This window comes from Xenopus tropicalis, chromosome 6, assembly GCF_000004195.4.
Source record: "Xenopus tropicalis strain Nigerian chromosome 6, UCB_Xtro_10.0, whole genome shotgun sequence".
In the NCBI taxonomy this organism is placed as follows: Eukaryota; Metazoa; Chordata; class Amphibia; order Anura; family Pipidae; genus Xenopus; species Xenopus tropicalis.
Window position 1 is genome coordinate 92166651 of NC_030682.2, and position 18480 is coordinate 92185130.

Consider the following 18480-nt stretch of genomic DNA (forward strand, 5'->3'; position numbering starts at 1 on the left):
TTGTCATATGCAAATATGAGTCCAAAATAAATGAGCTATCATCAGCATAAAAAAGTTATTTCTTCTTCTTGAGAAAATGAGCTCCTAGAGGGATTGCAACAGCTCACACTAAGAAATGTGCTTTTAACAAAACATATCCAGGTGAATGCAAGCCTATCTATATTTCTTAAATTGTACCATTGCAAATTATTGTTCCCATTAAAGCAAAATGTATTTCACTTAAAGTGGACCTGTCGCCCAGACATGAAAAGCTTTATAATAAAAGTTCTTTTTAAATTAAACATGAAACCAAAATTCATTTTTATATTAACACATCCAAACCCATTATAAATGCATTTAAAAATCCCAGCTGTCAATCATATACTGCCTGCCCCGCCTCTATGCCTTAGGCATAGAGGCGGGGCAGACAATTACTTAAACTTTCCATTCAGCACTCCCTACCATTCTCCCTACCTTCTCACCATCTAATTGTGTAGCCAGTGCATGGACGAGGGCATCAGGTCCCCCATTCTGGCACATACACAAGATTTTGGGGTGATACAAAGCTTGCCTTAATAACAGTGCCCACAAAATGGCAGCTGCCTGCTGGCGCTGATTGTATATTCCCAAGACTCAAGGAAACAAGATTTATATCATTTATATAGTTTGTTAAGTTAATTTTGCTTAACAAACACAATAGAAAAGAAATTGGAATTATTTCTTAGGGTGACAGGTCCACTTTAACTACTAATAAAGTTCAAATGCAAATTACCCTTACTCAACTGAGCTGAAATCAAAAATAGTCAAAGCATAGTTACATTAAATTTTTACTTACTCCAAATGTATTTTCCTGAAATGTGCCTGCATTGGTGTACACAAACATGGGTTGTCTGTAGCTTCATGGAAACTGTAAAAAAAAAAAAAGGGAAATTTAATTAAAACAGCTAACAAGTTTTACCCTTCAGTATTATCACCTATTTTCCTCAAAATTTTGCCTGTCCCAAGAAGACAATACAAATACAATCGGCTTTTAAAGGGCAAGGAAAGGATAAGTCACTAGGGGGGAGCCAAAATGTTAGACACCCCCAAGTGACTTAAATCGCTTACCTTGTACCCTGGGCTGGTGCCCCTGTTAGGAGAAAACCACACCAGCCCGGGGTAGCTGCGAGCACTTCCGCGTTGGCGCGCTGCGCATTAGAGTGAAATGCCGAACTTTAACAACAAAGTCGGCTTTTCACTCTAATGCGCATGCGCCAGCCCAGGGAATTTGCCGCAGAAGAAACGCGGCAGAAGGAAGCGCTTGCTAGGTACACTGGGCTGGTGCAGTTTTCTCCTAACAGGGGCACCAGCGCAGGGTACAAGGTAAGCGATTTAAGTCACTTGGGGGTGCCTAAAATTTTGGCACCCCCAAGTGACTTAGCCATTTTTTTCTTCTTTAAAGGCATTATGTGAATCTGCTCTCACATTATCTCCCACAGAACATTCCACAAGCTCACCACCCTGATCAATTGCATTGCTTTAGGCACAATTTCTTTTTCTCAAATCTAAAGGCGAGGCCTCTTGTTTGCTATATGAAAAAAAGATTTAGTTAGCTAGATTAGCAAGTGAAACAAGATTAAGGGACAAGCAGGGCTTCTCAGGAGATCTAGTCAGTATCAACTTATCAACAGTTTTAAAAAGTCATCACTATACAATATTGGGATATACATTTGATTATTGTTGAGGACTTTTTCTTAAATTGAGTTAATTGTCCATATACTCAAGAGGGGTAAACCTTTGTATAGAACCATCAGTCAACTCTTACAAAGCCATTTGAATAAAGCAAGGCATTCTTGAATATTTTGGCTTGAAGTCTACCCTACCATTCTGGGGTTTGGCATGCAGTGGAGAAATGAATGTGCCATAACAAAAGTATTTATACCTCCTTCACGTTTGATGCAAGGATGTTATGCCTGCTTTGGTATGAAATAAAGCATTATACTGATTAAGTGGTCAAATTTTGCTTTTTAATTTGCTTTTCACATTTTTTTAATGCTTTCAATCATACTGTAAATTTTCAGTAGCAACGTAGCAGCAGTGAAAGAGTTAACTATAAATATATAGTCAGTAGTAATGTTCTTTAGCAACAACAACCTTGGTATGTTTTTATCTTATTGTAACTGAACTACTTAAGGGAATATTGTATGACAATTCCTCTGGGGCCGGCATCCTGAAAGTCTGATGTAATAATTGCCGATAGTCACTAGAGGGAATACAACCCAAATCCCATATAATGGATTCTGCCATAAATTTGTAGATGGTGCATTTTTTTATGTCAACAAGATTGCATAACCTACAGCAGACAGCACTCATTTTAACAAGATTATAATGGTCACACAAAACAAGTCTGCATTTATCCACAGGGTAGAGAAATCAAGACTTTGCTTTCCAGAAACAATTTATAGTCCATTGCTCATGCAGTTGACAGTCAAGAGAAAAGTGCATTCTCCTTCAAGGATATTGATCAGCGATTCCAGGGAGAGGAGACCTGGAGGATGTTTAGCATCATGTGGCAGGACACAGGAAGGAATCAAGCTTCCTTATATTGTGTACATGCAAAACTGTTTAGGAAATGTATCTTTAATATTTACATTGTCTTGTAACCTTATCTCACTGCTGAATTTATTGATAAGATATTCTGGCAATACATTTGTGTCAAAGCTGGATATTTTTTTCTGTCAGTACATGAATGTGATCTACTTTTTGGACCTGACTTTTACAGGTTAGGATTTTTTTTTCCATATATAGTCCAAAGAACCCGGAGAGTACCATTATGTGCAGTGAAACAGTGTAGTTTTATTGAGACATCTTGTAGCACAACATGTTTCGGCTCACCAGCCTTCCTCAGCCTTCCATAATTTCCATCACTCCAAAGGACTTTTTTGACCCACAGTCGACTTCACTATATGACATCATAATTTTAATGTAATCCGGCCCTTGAACATGATGTGTAAGAAATAATCAGCCCACTACACGTAATAAGTTGGACAGCATTGCCTTAAATTAACTAGAAAAACATTTTATTATAGGTCTGTAAGCTACCACTTAGTCTGTAAGATCTACGGGCAGGGACCTCCTTCCTACTATGTCTCATACCACATGTCACTTATTCCCTTTCTTGCTTGTGAGCCAGTCAATTGTAAAGAGGCTTGGAGAGCAACACAAGCACCATAAAAGTTCATGGAGGTGCCAAATAAGGGCTAAGATTGGCTATTAGGCAGCCTCTATGCACACTATCAGCTTACAGGGGGCTTTGTTTGGTAGTAAATCTTGTTTTTATTCAACCAAAACTTGCCCTCAAGTCAGGAATTCAAAAATAACTACCTGGTTTGGGGGCACTGAGAGCAACATCCAAGGTGTTGGGGAGCAACATGTTGCTCCTGAACCACTGGTTGGGGATCACTGGTTTATAACGTATCATTGCATCAGGAAAGGATAAAGGGTTTGGTAAAGTAATGTTAAGCTTCCTAAAAGATGTAGGTAGCTCTCTTAAAGGCTGAATGTAGAAAGGGGTACAGAAAGGACCAGCTCTATAAAAGAAGTGCAGCTCTATAAAATTCCTGAAGGAGCAGGTGAAGCAGCAATAAGGGAGTTATTTTGTAGAAGTTCATAAGTAGTGTGCGTTCCAACAGAATGTTTTCATGTGGAAGGAAATGTTTGACATTTGACCTGCAAATTAATGGTTAGAGTTCTGCCAAGGAGGATGGCAAGAATGATTCAAAGAAAGCTTTGCTTTTTAAGTGGATAGTAATAAATTTGGCTTTAATAAGGCAGGTAGAGCAAAGTATTGAAAATATTTTAACAGAGTAGAATGTAAGTTTATAATTGTAGTAAAGTAGATTTGTTTGACTTAATAAGAAAGCTTTGCAGATTTATTCCTGTGAAAGTTTCTAAATACCAGTGGCATTACAAGTGCTTTTCAGACCTTTGGAGAACTCTGGTTTAAGCTGCATACCGTAGCTGGATTTGGCTCTTGATTAGCATGAAATGGCAGGAACTTGGTAAGGTAATTGAGAACATAAATCGGTTGACTTGTATAAACAGAATTATCTAGGTCACTACTTGGGATAATGAAAATATTCAAATACAAAAAAAAATCAAAATATACATTATCTAGACTCTGTATAAGTTCTGTCTTTTTACCAGATCACCTTTTAAACTACCCTATGATTTCATTTTAGCCCCCCGCTCCTTGTTAGTGGCTATGAAATCATACCTAGTAGTGGATATGGTGAAATCAGAGTTTGGACTTCCCAGATATAGCTGGCTTTGCACTAAGGGCAAGGGCAGACAAAGTATTAATCCGCTTCTCTTAGCCCTGCGCTTTTCTGCCTGGCTGAGACAAGCGCATCTGCTTCCATATGCTGCTCTGTGTCCCTACACTGAAACCTATTGCAACAGCCAGAGTGTGTGCACATAGAGTGGTGTGGATCGGAAAACGCTCACTTTCGCGAAGGTTTTGGTGCAGGCATATAGAGCGGTGTACGGAAGCGAATCCGCTTCACTCAGCCAGAGCTTTGTCTGCTCTCGCCCTAGGAAAATATACCAGTGGGCAATAGGATTGCTATGAGAGACAGTGGAAAAAGAAGCCATCAGTGGAAACATTGTAAGTCTGTGAATTCTGCAATAGTTGATATTGAAGTGGCAGTATGCAGCAAGACGAAGAGGTGAAGTCACACTGTAAAGTATGGAAATAGCACTCTAAAAAGTTATTTGGTTCCTCTGATCAATCCAATATGGCTTCAGTTTGTGTGTGGAAACAAATAGGCTTATTTATTAATCTTCGAGTATGTGAATTCGAGTTTGTATTTCTAAATAGAATAAACTTGCATATGAAATGCTCACTTATTTAATAAGGTGGTAAACTTGTGTGATTAAAAAAACTGGCATACCTTGAATTTTCAAGTTTACAAACTTGAAAATGTGTAACCCTCCTCATGTAGCAGTAAGCCCCAACCAGTGGCTCGTGAGGAACATGTTGGTCCTCACGAGTGGCCTCAAAATAGGTGCCCTTTTTGAAATTTCTGGCTTGGAGGCAGTTTTGAAAGCACAGAGATTCTACTCCAGTTTTACTCCAAGCAGAACCTCCTGTAGGCTAGCAGTCCACATGGGTCTACCAAATAGCCAATCACAGCCTTTATTTTGCATCCTCGAGTCATTTTTTTATGCTTGTGTGGCTAACCAACACTTTTTACAGCTGAGTGTGGCTTACGAGTAAAAAGGTTGGGAAACCCTGCTGTATAGAAGGGCTCTAGTCTGAGGCGGGGTACAATGCAGTAAATAGCACGTGGCTTTACCATGTCAAGCCTTTCATCCCTGGGTATTTGATTACTAATACATATAATACTGGTGCGGGGAAACCATTAACATGTCCAACAGCCTCTCTATTTTTTATATAAAGACAAAGGTCAGACACATGGTAGAACACACCTAAATGATTTGGATGCAGTAAGGAGTGAAAGCCAAACATTATTTGTCATGCTGCACAAATATCACAGTATTTTATTTGTATAGTAATGATGGCTACGCCCCAGGTCAATGTTACATGCACTTCTATTCATGGACAACCTACATCTTTTAATCATACATTTAATCACTGCCTACTTTGTCTCTTTTCAAAGCCAAATGTGATTTAGTGAGTGCTTTTTTTTATTTTATTTTTTGAAAAAGTCTGTAGTCCTCAAAAAGAGCTCAAGAGCTTCTTTACTACACTCTTCTTGTGTATAAAATAAAATATATCTATAAAAAAAAATTATTATGGGATCCGTAAAAAGTCATGGGAGAATGCAGCACTGTTACAAAGCATTAGATGCGACCTGGGGTGAAATGCATGTTGATTTGTGGAAGGCCTGGTTCTTAGGCCTGACACAAAGGAGAAAGTGGTTGAGACCAGCAAGGCATAACATCTGTTATTACAGAAAACATCTCTAGATGTCTTAATTCAACTACATAACTGATGAAACATATTCACACCTGTATCTAGAACAATTTATTAGTGATGAGCAAATTAGCTGTCCTGTTTTGCCAAAAAATTTGTGAAACTTCTAAAAAAATTTAGCATCTGTTTTGCAAAAAAATTCACAGATGGTGAAATGCGCAATTTCGCTGCGAATCCATGCCTGCCAAAAAAATTGCTTATCACTACAATTTATCCTGCATGGCACTAATGGGGACATTTAATTGACTGAGCACTATTTAGTTGTATCTTGCCTAAAAGCACATTGGCAAGTTATCAACTGCATTTTTAAAGTATATATTGAAGTGCAGTTGCACCTTCAAAGAACTGCAGTCCAGTACAACTTTGGTGGGCATTTTTATTGTATTTTATTGTTATTGTATTGGGTGCAGAGATTGTGCCAAAATAATATTGCATACATTAGCCGGCCAGCTATCCAGGGTAGCATGTGATGCTATGCTGATACCTGGAATAATCTGGCATTCTCCCATTCCATAATAAATAAATTGTCTTTTAATATGCAAGTCCAGATTGCAGTAAAGAATCTCTTTTATTGAAAACTCCTGTAGTCCTGCAACAAGATTTCTTTTTTAATACATTTGCATCTCCTCAGCGCATTGGTATATAGACACATAATAAAAATGCAGAGTTACTGTATAGTACACTTCATTTATTAAAGATTGTTTGAGGGTATAGTAAAGTTCACTGCACATTCTGAAATTTGAAATGTTTGAATAACAGCTCCTGATTATGTAATATCACCTATAGATATGCTTAACATCTGAACTGGTAGATATAGATTGGGATACAGGTATGGGATCCTTTATCCATAAACTTATCCAGAAAGATCTGAATTACAGGAAGGTCATCTCCCATAGACTCCATTATAATCAACTAATTCTAATGTTTCAAGGTGATTTCCTTTTTCTGTAATAATAAAATAGCTTGTATTTGATCCCAATTAAAACAGAATTAATCCTTACTGGAGGCATATGATCCTATTAAGTGTATTTAATGTTTAAATTATTTTTTAGGTATTATTTTAGAATTATTTTCTTAAGGTATGGAGATCCAAATTACAAAATCTGGAAACCCCCAGGTCCTGAGAATTCCAGATAACAGGTCTCAAGCATTCTGCACAACAGGTTCCATACCTATTCTAAGATGGTCAATATCTATAGGTTGTTCCGCAATGCCATCTTTAAAAGAATATAAAATCAGAAACTTGTACGTGCCAGAGCATGAAGCAAGCATTATTTTCAACAAAAATTCTTTGTCAATAAACATTAATCCATCTGATGTTTCCTGGTAAATTCCTACATTTTTAATTAGGAAACATAAGGCTGTACCTGTAGTAGCATTGACAACTGCTTCTAAAAAAAACTCCAGCCTAAATTATGCACGCAGAAGGGCACAAGAGAACCTAAAAATGCTTATCATGGGACGGAGTATGCCTACACTGCAAGGCTCACATTCAAAGCATTAAGAAAAGGATCCCTTTAAATGATTTAGTATATGATGCTGATTGCTGCATTAAACTGAGGCTGCTTATAGCTTTCAAATAGACAATATAATTAAGAAGCCTAGACTTCCTCTTTTATGCAATACTATTTTTAAAATGCTGACTGCAGGGAGTTGCTTTGCACGAAGGTCTGGTTATGTGCATATAATGTAAATATAATATAAAACAGAGCTTGAGAAGCCCCCTATGTTTTTGTCTTTAAATTTTCTAACTATTGAGGCATATAGACAGAAACAAGAGTTTCTCTGCTGCATTCACCTATTATCGATACATAAAGGACATTAAGAGATTCTTTACATTAAGCTACTAGGAAATGGCCTTCCCTTTAACAAAACAGGGACTGCCTGCCCATATATTGCAATATACTTCAAGCTGGCCAACTAAGTTAAAGTCATCCCTGGTCTGGCCAGTCCTACACTCACTTTCAGACCGGGGATGACTTTGACGCAGTGACCGGGGTCACAACAGTTATAAACTGTAAGAACATGCTGAGGTCAATACCAGAAGAATCAATCAAGTCAGGCAAAATACTAGAAAGGGGATCTGAGAAGAAAGTTAAAACAAGCCAAAGTCTCATTGGAGACATTGCACCATTTTGTGACCAATGTAAGGTACCTTCTGGTGTCAACATGTCTGCTGATGCAGATCTCTAGGTGACTCCCCAACTCATGATCAGATCTTAAAAATGGAAGTAAATTTCTTTAGTATTGGCAGGTGCCTTTGGATCCCACCAAGACCTATAAATATGTCTAAAAATAATTCTAAAACAAAAAATGTTGTTATGAATGACCAACTGCAACAAGAAAAATAATTGTAACCACTATTTCAGCTCAATAGCTGCCTTCCCGCGCTAGTGCCAGTAGAAGATGGGTTACACTGTACTCTCTTACCCAGAATGGGCCTTCGCTAAGTGGAAGAGGAAGGTGAGGGTGTTGTGCAACTACACCTCTCTTGCTGCTATGCAGAAAAATAAAAACAGAGGGCGCCAGAGGTTCTTGCAAATAACAAAATAATCCACAGGGTTACTCACAATACAGCTCTCAGAGGCCAGTGGTACAGGCAACACATACAGAGTGTAATACAGACTGACACTCCCCTGTGGGCAGACTTGGCAGGAATCTCACTTCACCTCTGTGACACATAGAGGGATAGGGTGATTATTCTATACAAGTACATAATAAACATTTAGCGTGGGGCCTTTTGAAATGCCCTGCCAGGTGATATTGTGATGGCAGATTCTATTAATGCCTTTAAGGGTGGCTTGGATGATTTCCCAAAAAACATAAAATATTCAAGTCTATTGTGAGCTTAAGCTCTAATTTTAGTTATATACATAGAGAGAGAGGACATGAGAAAAAATGTTACTTGTAAAATATTTAATCTTTTACTCAAGAGACCCGCATTTCCTTTTTATCAACCTTTATAAATGTCGTGGTAAGTGCCATTTTATAATGTTGTACTTCAGTTTAAGATTACGTTACAAGTTTACATTAAATATTCAAGAAATGAAAGTAATGATAATTTTTAAACTGTAGTTAAGAATTCTTCCAGTACTTTTGACTTGCCTTTTTCTTTTAACTTTTTTAAACCAAATACTAAATTGTTAAGCAACTCAGTGTTGATTTTGCATACACTTTCCACCTTCCAAGCTGACTCAATGAATGAATGAATCCAACAGATAAACAAGCATGGAGATAGAGCCAGATCCAAAAAATGTTGCTTGAATTCAAAGGGGCTGATTTACTAATCCACGAACTTTTTCGTAGCGTTACGACTTGCGCGCATTGTCGCAACTTTTTCGTAGCCTTTGCGCCGAGTACGAAAGTTTTGGATTAATTCAAGCTTCAGTATCGTGACTTTTCTTGGGCCAGGTTGGAGCTGCAGGGTGCCATTGAGTCCTGTGGGAGGCTTCCAAAATCATGCTAAGTCTGAAAGTTTTGCCCGCAGTTTACGAGCGCTCAATACGAAAAAGTCGCGACAAGATACGAGCAAATCGTAACGGCTACGAAAAAGTCGCGACAATTTACGAAAAGTCGTAACGACGACGAAAAATACGAAAAAGTCGCAAAATGTTCGTTTTCCAATCGGAATTTTTCCCATTCGGATTCGTGGGTTAGTAAATCAGCTCCAAAGTGAATGAATCTTTAAATACAAGATTTTCTTTGGTGTATAAAGCTTTTTAAACAATATTTAGGCAGGAGGACAAATCATAGACCTAAAAAGTGGTGAGCAAACCAGAGCCTGTGGTCAATTAAGGGAATAAACAAAGCAAGTTGAGAACAGATTGATGTCTGCCCTAAAACTTTCTGATTCTCCGAAAGGTAATAATGAGAAGAATACACAATGCCTGTGCCCATAAAGAAAGTATTTAGCTTAAGTATAGCTTAATAAGTGAAAACTGTCAAGGATTTTGTGATGGATGCAACTGCAAGATGTTTGCTTGAACTACTGCATAAACAAATCATAGGTGCTAACTAATAATCCATAGGGGCAATGGCAATTTAAGTGGAGCAGGGCTTCGGAATGTATTGGCACTAAGGTTGTTGTGAATACATACAGACACACAATTTAAATATAAACTCTATGTTATCATGCACTAAATTCCCACATTTTGCTTTGTTACACCTAGAATTAAAATGGGTTACCATCTATTAAGCAACACACTTAACACATTCAATTGAAACAAAAATTAAGGCTAATTACGGCACCATGCGTATGGCGTATATTTTCGGCAAGCTGGAAAATGCTTGCTGCAAATATGCGCCATATGCACCATATGCTCCTACTTGTGCCTGCACCCGAATGAATGGAATACGCTCGAGTGCAGGCACATGTAGCCGAAATCCGTATAAAAATGTGAGAGAATGCAAAGTCTCAAGTTTTATGCATATTTTGGCTACATGTGCCTGCACCCGAGAATATTCCATTCATTCGGCTGCAGGCAGAGGTAGGAGATATGGCACATATTTTCGACAATCGTTTATCGACACTAATGCCATACAGTGTGGAGATATGGAGGTAGAAACAATAGGATTTCTACCTCCTTCTGCTGATTCAGCCCTGAACATAGATTTTGCTCAGGCGCCTTCAATGGCGCCCGATCAAAATTTTCTAACCCGCCCGATCGGCGAGTCAACTGATATCAGCAGCCTCCTGCGATATCGGTCGCCTCGCCGACTTGCCATACACGCACCTAATATCGTACAAAGCGAGGTTTCATAAGAATTTAGGCAAGCCCCCTTTTAGGTCAATACTTGCTATAATCACCTTTGGTTGCAATCACAGCTGGTTAGGTTCTTATAAGGCAGTGCTATAAGAATACTGATACTTCAAACACCAACTAAGACAACATAGATTGAAAAATAAACATTGTCATTTTTGTAACTAGCAGAAAATCAATGAAATGATCAAATAGTGGAAGTGCCCAATAATGTTATCCATAGGGATTAGATAAGTAATCCGATTCTTCTTGAAACAGTAAATCAAAATAAGTAGGCAATGTAGTCTGTTACGCAGAAAAAGACAAGGGGATTATTTTACTGTACAAGAATGTGTGGAATGAAGCCGACATGTGTCTTTGTTGTGGATTAGTCAGCATGCAAACATTATGATTTTGAAGTGTGAGGAACCATATGGCAGTTTGTGCAAACTCAGAAAAAAATCACTATGTAATGTCAGTGGGCTCAGTATTACTATGTTCAGAGAGATTGTTTTGTAACAGAACACATTGTGAAATTAACAATGAAAGTCACAGCACGGAATAGTATATTCTGCCAAAGCAAGTCAAACTGGTTTCGAGGAATTGCTTTATGGGTTGAAATTTTATATTGCTAGCACAAGATGTTGTGTTTCATTAAATATTCTCTGAAAATCAATAAAATGGATTTACAAACTATTTGAAAACAAGGAAAAGAGATTTCTCTATATATACATATAATAAACCAAAAAAGGTACAGCACTCATTCGGGAACTAGTGCAAATAATCCAAATCCAATGTTTCAAACACTGCTATGTACTTCCTCAAGGACCAACAAACCAACAACCTATATAGTAAAGGGTAGTATAGTTCTCCTCCCTGTCCTTTTATACATTATATATATATATATCCTGTATATATACTTTGTATATATTTTGAATGGTATAGGAATTGAATGAGTTACCTACAACCATATGTTTCAAATCTACAATTGATGGTTCAACCAGACAAACTATAAACAGAAGTAGCCTTAGATAACACAGATAATTCATATGTACATCACAATAGGATAAATCACATCTAGTGGCCGTAACTGTTTACCTCTGGATATATTTGTGTACCCTGGCATATCCCTACTTGCATTTCTTGGGTAAAGTGTCTTATGACCAAAGCATTGGTCTTGAAGGCTCATCCTCACTGTAATTTGTATAGAGGTGTGAACTTCAAGACCAACACCTATTTTTAAAGGCATTAAAACACAATTAAAGGACCACACAAAAGTATGGCTTCTATTCTACCTAGCTTATCTGTTATCTGCTATGTAAAGTGTGTTTTTTCTCTTTTTTCCCAGTACATTTTATTTAATTACTTTAAAACATTTCCATTTTTTGTGTTAAGTTCCTTTAAGTCAGAGAAACATTGGAGACAGTGAGCTTTTTTCTTTTTACTTATTGTAAGGGTCAGGTTATAGGTAATTATTGAACCCCCAATTTGCTGTATTACATCTTTTGAGTTTCAAACACAGCACTGGATTACTGCAAAGGCGCAACCTAAATATCGGTTAATTTCTTCTTAAAACAGCTCTCTGATTATTTTCATTTAGAATTTCAAATGTCATTTTTGTATTTGTGACACCGATTAAATGGCATGCACAGGAATAGAAGGAGATAATCTAGTAACTATACCACACATCCTTACTTCAGATTCTATCGTAACAGAAGAATGTTTTAGCAAAGTGATCAATTCCTTTGGTTTCTGACATTTAAACCTCATTTCCATTTAATGGTTAATTATCAACACTGACAAATTTTTTATATGGTGTAGCGGCTTCCTGAAGGGATTAACAGCTTTGGTGCTTTCCTTTAAAAGCCAATCCAATTTGTGTCCATCCTCGCCAGTCTTGGGGAGCTGCCAGTCATTTTGATTAAAGGTATAGGCTAGTCCAGCAAGCAGACAATTTGCTATATAAAACAATGTCATTGCATTTACAAAATGCGAGTCCCAGGGAGATATACTCAAGTGTAACAAAAAGTGGTACAAAATATGTAAGCATTGTTTAGGGGTTATAGGTCCTGTGAAAAAAATGAATTGTTAAACAAAGAGGTGGGTAATGCAATAATTAGTGGCTGCATGAAGTTTCTCTTGAGTGGAATATATATGGCAGTGTAATGCTTCACTATTGTAGTAAATGATTGTAGGTCTAAAACATTTTGATTATATTTGCACTGGCTATTAGGCTAGAGGGTAATTTACTTAATGCCTGAATCACATGGTAATTTGCAATACCTTGTGCTTTAAATGGTGTAGAACAAATATTTATTTTATATTCATGGTTGCATGCTTTTCTCAACTACTTTCAATATAATTAAGGTCAATGTGACAACAAATTGTCATATATATCCTAAGCCTTTTTGTAAATGTATTCTATTGTTTCCACACACAGCATTTTCTGCAGTTATGAGCAGTCTCATCAGTACCACAAGTATTTCTCATGCCTACACAAAACTGGTGGTAGGCACATTCCATCACATTCAAAACTTTAGTTATATTTTGAAATCAGACATAATTTAAAGATATTTGTATAATTTAATAGATTCTTCTGTTTACACCCTTGGAAAATGTCATTGCCTCCATGGCCTTATGCGTTTACAGATAGGTAAAGGTGGCCATACACGTGGCGATCCGACGATGTTTCGTACGACCATCGGTTGCACGAAATATCGTAAGATCCGCCACACACCATTCAGGGCTGAATCGGCAGGTAAGGAGGTAGAAACAATAGGATTTCTACCTCCTTCTGCCGATTCAGCTCTGAAGGGAGAATTTTGGTCAGGCGCCTTCTATGGCGCCCGATCAAAATTTTCAAACTTGTCCGATCGGCGAGTCGTCCGATATCGGCAGCTTCCTGCGATATCGGTCGACTCGCCGACATGCCATACACGCACCGATTATCGTACGAAACGAGGTTTCGTACGATAATATCGGTGCGTGTATGGCCACCTTAAGCTATACCTTTGGTTATATATTTGGTCTATCCTATTAATATTAATGACTTTTTTCATAAACAAAAACCCTGAGACACAAAGTGAACCCACAGGCAGAGGTTAAAACCTCCAAGCAGGAATCAGACAGGCCAAGGGATTAGGCAGGCACCAAATTAGTGAAACCAGTATCAAGGCAGATTGCAAGGCAAATAGAACAGTTTTAAAGTCTAAATCAAAGGGCAAGTTTGGAACACAAAAAGTCAAGGGCAAGTTACAAAGGCTTCAATTAGCACTAGTTGCATAGCCACGTTTGCACAATGAACAAGACCAGAAAAAGGGCTTAAGAACAGTGTAAAAACAAAGGTGGTATCAGTTATTGATCGATTACACAATGCCAAAACAAGTACCTTCTCATATCTGCACTCATATGTTGGTGCTAATAGGCATTTAGCACCCAACAACATGCACAGTCATTTATGCACAGACGCATAAGAAAAACTGCCTTTGCACAATTCTGTGTTCCACATACAATAGTTCCTGCTATGAAATCTTAACAGATAAATAAAACATCTATAAGCATATAATATCCAAAACAGAAGGATAAAGTATATAAAGGAAGTGAAGTCTTCAGTGTGTGATCAATGAATGCAGAGCTCAACACAGAAAGGTTGCTTGAGGAAAGTCTTGTGACTGCTCTGTACATACCTCACTGTTGGGAGCTCTGCTCAGAACAGGATCTTCTTTCCTGTGTTTACTTTAACTTGGCCAACATGTTTATTTATCGTTGCATTTCTTTCCTTTGTAAAACCTTGGGTACACTGATGCATACACATTGCTTAGACACTTGGTGAGACATAACAGCAACAGTAATTACTAATTCACAGGATAACTCCTAAAGCTCTGACAAGTCAATATTCATTCAGGATATCATAAAAAGTCTATTACTAGACTGAACAAACAGGGGAGAAGGAAAAGTGATGGGGAAGAACAGGATGTACTCTAATGCTAAATGATTTTATGTTATACTGTTCTTTCGAGAAAAGGATTATGATGTGATCCAATAAAGAATACTACCAGCAGAGATGGTGCAGGAACAGAATGTTAAATATATGTGCTCAAAGCAATGTTGCTATCCAGAATGTGAAAGCAGGTAACAATTATGACACAGAGTGGTATTTGGAAGCAGATCAGGAAAACCATCATAGATTACTCAGTCACCCATTAGTAGAAAATGCACCCCCTTTTCCTGCATTTTCTACTAAGGGCTCTGGCACACGGGGGAGATTAGTCGCCCGCGACAAAACTCCATGTTCGCGAGCGACTAATCTCCCCGAGTTGCCATGACCCGCCATCCCGCCGGCGAACATGTAAGTCGCCGGCGGGATGGCACACGCGGCAGCGCAATTTCCCGAAATCGCCGAAAAAGACTCGCGAGTGTGCCAGAGCCCTAATCAATCTGAGAATACTTATTCTGTTTCTTATACATTGTTGATAGTACACAAAAGGGAAACCTGACTTTACTAGCTAGGACATATATCCAATTAAAACCCCTGCAACTTCACTAATATTCCATGTAAAATATTAAATGTATTATCAAGAGATAAAGTACTATAAATACAATGGTTCTGAGACCACATGGATAGATGTTTTTAAATACAAAATAAAAATGCCTGTTAATATGTAAACTTATTGGGACAGATACATGCACTGCACTAAAAATCATTTAGATGTACTGGGTGGGAATCATAGCTAAACGGTCAGTGCAAATGAATGAATGAACTTTGTTGGTATTTTTGACCTTTTAACATACAGCTGTCTCATCTTGGGAGTATACCACAAGCATAACTGACTCTACAGACTGAAACGAAACCATGATAAATCCAACAGTCTATCATGAAGTGAAGAATTCCAGGACTTAAAGTTTTTCTGCTTTCCAAACTGGTAGCGTGAAGACTCTCTAGAAAGCAGAGGGACTGCAAGTCCCACAATTCATCAGTTCACAATGGAACAAGGTGAGGGAGGGGTTGCATTACAGTGAAAGTCTGGGAATGTGGGGACCTGGCAAACACACAGACAGAACACAGACTGATTCTGTGGAATCAGGTATGTCTGTGTAAAAATACATTTATATTTATATTTGGAAGTTCAGATAGCGTTTATCTTTTCTGCATAAGTCCAAATGAATTAGCTCATGCCAACATGGGGGTATATTTTCTCTTTAAATTATTTACCATATGTGACAAATGATAAATGTTAGTCAAAAATGTCAAATAAGGATGAGACTTTTTTGAGGATTGTAGGATTTCAGTCATATTCCCTAAATTCAGCTGAACTAGATCTGAATCCCTGATTTTATCTGACTTTAACACACATGGCAACTGACAGGGACAAGAATTTGGACTGTATACAATTCTGTATTAAAAAGGCTTTGGATTTGGTTCAATTAATCTTTTGTGGAGGATCCCATATTTGGCCAGGTCCAAAAACATTGTAATCAGTGAATCCCTACTATGAAGTAATTTTACATTTCTATTATGTTTAATTATTGCAATATTTAAAATCAGTAGGGTTGTACTATTTATCGAATACATTTTAATATTGTTTCATTGTTCGGTGCCAAACAAAACCATAATTCTATGCAAGAGCCAGTGTTTCAGTGGGTGACGTACTACAGATTCCCATGTGCTCAATAGTAATTTGGGTTCATTTGTGTAAGTCAGGCAGTTATTCTTCAATGCCCCGAGGGCCAGGTTTATTGGACACGGTTAGAGGAGGAAGTGAAATTAGAGCAGACACCGAGCAGTCTAGAATTTCTGTCGTCTGCTTTCTCATTAATCTGGAGGTTTAGTCTGCTTTCTGTTTTATCAGCAAAAACCATCAGGCTTGAGTCTTTTTTTGTGCAAGGGACAAGTCTTCTTTAAGGTATTTAAAAAATATATATAATTCAAAGTGCAGCTAATAAAAGGGAAAAAGTGTTTGATTTGTTACAGATTTAAAAGATAAATATACTTGTCCTGATTTTATTAGTGTTTAATAGTTAGTGGCATAACTAGAAGACAGGCCCCACAGAAATATCTCTATTTAGGTTGATTATAAATGCTGTTCCACTACCCATATGCAAGTGACAGGGAAAACATGCTGCAGCTGTATACAGTCTCTTTGTGTATAAGCATCCATTATAATACAATAAAAAGATTGTGCAGGAACACACACAACAACTTATAACAGCTATACATTCATTTTCATAATTACTCTAAAAAAGGACATCATAAGTATACAGTAATTAACAGAGCCCTTAGTTTATAACAATGTTACAGATAAATTAAATCTTGTTGTAGGCCATTCAGTCACAGTTTCAAGGATATCCAGAGCAGAAAAAAAAGCTTTAACCATAAAACACATCCACACTGATCTGTAAGCGAGGCTTCTATGTGTATCTATGAGAGTAAATAGAAAATCTTCCCAAATCCTAAACCTACTTCATACTAAACCCCTGTGACTACATCAGCCAATGGGGCTATCCCCACATTTTTGGAATGATTGCTTATTGATATTACTAGTTCAGGAAGAGAGTTCTGAGAAACATTGGCCCAGTCAGGGTATAGCATATTATAACACTTATGATACCAGCTAATGTAATCAGGCAAGTACAAAACTGCCAATAGGTTGGCAAAGCCATTGCAGAGGAAAACATAGGAACCTTATATGCAAAGAAAATGTTGTGGTGCCTCAGAAGTTTGAACTGAGCGGACACTGAGATCTTTAAAGAATGAACTCATAAGTGAATTATCATGTTCACACTATGAGACATGGGAGACTTAGTCTGAACATTGTCTTAATAACATCCCCGTGCATCAAGTTAAAATGTGTTACTTTTGCATATTTTGCATAATGCAAGTGTTATTATCAGTCTGCATAGCACTCTGTGCAAAATTTTAGCAAACACCTAGTTTTGGAAAAAAGGGCCGATAAACCACTCCCCATTGAATATATAGCAAGCTAAGCATTTATTTTATCTTTTCATAAAGCATAAATCTCATCACTCTCAGGCAAAGGGCAATTTTATTTATAACCCCCTTAAGGGCTGTGACACACGGGGAGATTAGTCGCCACATGACAAATCTCCCCGTGTGTCACAGCCCTAAAACTTCATATGACATACTCAGAACGCCCAGCATGATGAACGCAGTGGCAATTACATGTATAATACCTCCAGAACTCATAGCAGGATAACCACGGTGGCAAATATATGTATAGTACCTCCAGAACTCATAGCAAGATGAACACAGTAGCAGTTTCAAGTATAACACCCCTAGAACTCAGAAGAATACATACATGGGCAATTTAATGTATAATTTCCGCAGAACTAATAGCATGCTGAACACAGTGGCAGTTTCATGTATAACACCCCCAGAACTCAGAAGAATACATACAGGGGCAATTTAATGTATAATTTTTGCAGAACTAAAAGCAGGATGCATGCAGTGGTAATTTCATTTATAATCATAGGCGGAGGGTGACTTTTTTTATTTGGGGAGGCTAAAGATGGGCCACAGATAGACCAGTTTAAAGCTTAATGTGAGATTCGCTGCTAGTGTAAAAAATTAACCTTCCAGCTACCCTTTTGCGATTCCCACCGACTTCCAGGGATACTGTTCTAAAGTGCAGATGGGAATGCTTTTTTTTACCCTAAATGCTTAGGATGTAAAAGTATTCATATATGGACTTTTGCGATCTGGTTGCTATTTACCTTAGCAACCAGGTAGTGGTTTAAACGAGAGATGGGAATATGAATAGTTAAGGG